At 35.1% G+C, this 3218-nt stretch overlaps 1 non-coding gene across 1 annotated transcript; it reads right to left on the bottom strand.

The window, feature by feature from the left end:
- Positions 1 to 2411: 2411 nt before the first annotated feature.
- On the bottom strand, positions 2412 to 2527 carry LOC128641542 (U5 spliceosomal RNA). The gene has a single exon (XR_008399558.1). It is a non-coding gene; the product is annotated as a U5 spliceosomal RNA (small nuclear RNA).
- Positions 2528 to 3218: the final 691 nt, after the last annotated feature.

Below are 3218 nucleotides of genomic sequence, written 5' to 3'. Positions count from 1 at the left end.
GACTTGATTCATGCTTTTTATTCTTGCCCAAAGATTTAACACTTTTGGTGTAAAGTAGAGTACTGGCTTAATAGATTTTTACCTTCCAAAGTCAAACTTAGGTCAGAACAAATTATCTTTCTGTTTAAAGAGAAAAAGATCTTGCATAAACAGTTAGTTAATACAGCTATATTAGTGGTAAGACAGATGATATTAAGTAGTTGGAAGGATAAAAATGCACCTAGCATTGCAGCGTTTGCAAGGAATATGCTATTCCAATTAGCAATAGATATCAAAGACCCGACGATCTTTTTAGATAATAAACTGCAATCATTTTTTATAAAATGGGAATCGGTTATAATGTCATTACCAGAAAATACGCAAAGTCAGATTATATCCCCTTTACAGGATTCTCTTTTATTTCAGCAATTAGCACTGACAGTCAGGTACCAACATTTGGGAAGGATGATCAACCCTAGAAGTGTAAGCTAGTTGTTTGACCAGTTGAAGACATTGATGATGGATGGGCTGAGGAGGGGAGAAGCAGTGACTTTTTTTTTTCCTGTTTGTCTGCTTGTTTGTTTGTTCTGTTCTATTTGGCTGCATTTTAATATTGTTTAAATTTGATTTAGTTAACTATGCTTAGCCCGGGTAATTATCTGATTGTGTCTCCTTTCTTAGTAATAGCATAGCTGTAATTTATCATTTCTTCTATATGTTTGTTTTAAATAAGATGTAGAAAAAAAATTCTCCAAATGTTTTTTCATGCCGTACTGACAGATAACGGTAAATTTATGACAGTCCACTTTTTATTTCTCCTTTTTTAACTAGTCTGCTTTTTCTGTATGGGACAATGTGATCTTCTGGATATGCATAGTATAATGATATGACTGGATTGTCATTATGTATTTATAGCCCTGCAAGGCGCTGAAGCTTGTATTTGTCCTTTTTGTTGTTCTTTTTTTTTTTTTTTTTTCTTGCTGGATTTAATTCTATACTGTGACGGAGATAATTAATAATAAAAAATGTATAAAAAGTTATCAGTGATGTACAAGAATCCCCATCCGACATCAGATCTATGTGACACCTTTCTCCATAAACAAATTAGACATCATTAGTGACAGACAGTGACAACAATCTCAGCAATCACTGGCTCTGTACCAGGCAGAACATCAGGAACCGGGACTGGCACCAGAACCATCTCAATAGCAGCGTGCTGATGGCAGTGATACTATAAACAGCACCTATATGGTTCAGACCACATAGCAGGGTGAAGGTAGCACAATATATCCACCAGGTATCCTCACATGCTGTTGTAATATTATAGTAGTGGGTAAATTAATCAATGACTTCGCAAGCCTATCGACCCCCTACGACTGCAGGTTCTTACAAGAGAACCTACAGTCCATGTTTAACAAGCAGCAGTCATCAGCGCCGCTCTTCTAACCATTCGCCACCTCTAAGGTGGCGAATTTCATTGACAGTTCCTGCCCACGCGTGATTGGCTCTATGCGGACAGGGGGCGGGATTGCAACCGAGTGCAAAATAGCGCTCGTGTACAATGCTGAATTCGGCCTGCCAGAGGACAGGGGCACATATAAATGTGCCCCTGTACGCTGCAGCTTGATAAATTGACCTCTAGATAGAAGCAATTTCAGATCTATCTTTATGAAGACTACTAGGTCTGATGTAAAACACAGACATATAAAAATTATATTAGCAATTAATTGATGTGTAGTTTATTAATAGAGGCTAATAAGTAGGTGCTTGAGGTTAATACATAGTTAAAGACACTGCTTTGTAAGTCTAGAGGGAAATCAGATAAATTCTGTTTTATGTAATGAATTATGAAGAATGCTAATTTATGGGGACCTTGGAAAATGTTCATAAATTATATATTTCCGAGAGCACAAAAAATAGATTAAAACCGAAAATGTGCAAAGCATTTTGGGTGTATAAATGATCACACAGTAGAGAAAAAGCATCTAACTGGCTAGGTCAGTGCAGATGCTCAGGGGACTGCAGGGGAAATAATTATTTATTAACAGTCTCCCCAGGTTTACTGGCATATCAGCTTCTACAGTTCATAGCTGATTGCATGAAGATTATTCATTAAAGCTGATGAATCTCTCTGGTTTTAGTGCTGGGAAACTGCATTGTAATATTCAGCAGCAGTTACTGTTGTCACTTGCTCGTGTTGTGTGTGTCCAGCAGGGGGCGGTAAAACAATGCGCTTCTTTTACTTATATTGTTAAAGTTTCTAGCTTGTTGCAAAATGTCTTATAGCAACTAATGTTTTTATTATCTGATAAATAATTGTTACAAAGACAACTTGCATTTATTATTAAACTAAGTAACTAACATCTGAGATCAAAAAAGGAATCGGCCAATGAGAAGTTAATTTCTTTATTCTGTCTTTTACCATAATGTTAAGCTCTGCAGGTGGCAGAGCCTCAAAAAATTGATGAAAACTCATGGTTGTTCCTCTCCACGGAAATCTTTAGTAAAAGGCGAAAGATTTATTCGATCTGAAGAGAAACCAGAGTATGCTGAATAGTAAACAGATTAAAATGGGGGATTAGTTCAAACCCTATCAAAATAAGAGAGAGAAAAAAGTTCATTGTATTAATTAAAATATTCATTACTATAGTATTTAGGTATAAATATTGTCATAATAATCCCAAGAAATGAAAATAATTATTTAAAAAGACAACATATATGGATGATTGTTACAGCTAGACGCACAGCATTATGGGTATGCAAATGAGAACAGTCTAGTTGTGATTAGCTGTATAGTGAGTAATAACTTTACTGAAGCTTTACAGAGCATGATATAGCAACAAATAAAATTCTGATGTATAAAGTGCAAACCTGTTTCAGATAAGAGAGAGAAACTCTGTCTATATAATTACAGAATAACTTATTAGTAAATGATTCTTTTCTTTACAAGGATGAGTGAGATATATTATTTACTGCACAACAGATTCACCAGGAACCTCTCAAGCTTCGTTAGTTTTGTCATTTCAGCCTCACGTTATTTTATGCTGCTGATTTTCTGTGGTACTTTAGTAACAATCTTGTTTATTTTATCAGCTCACATCTCATTAGCTTTGTTCATTATTCAAATAATTTATTAGTGTTTGTAACTGTGTTACTGAGCTGTAAAACTATTTACCTAATATCTTATAGAGTAACCTTTCTATTGATAAAACTCAGCAGACCTTTTTAGAAAAAGCAAG

Source organism: Bombina bombina, chromosome 10 (genome assembly GCF_027579735.1).
Source record: "Bombina bombina isolate aBomBom1 chromosome 10, aBomBom1.pri, whole genome shotgun sequence".
Lineage (NCBI taxonomy): Eukaryota > Metazoa > Chordata > Amphibia > Anura > Bombinatoridae > Bombina > Bombina bombina.
This window is presented reverse-complemented; position numbering and strand designations above follow the sequence as displayed.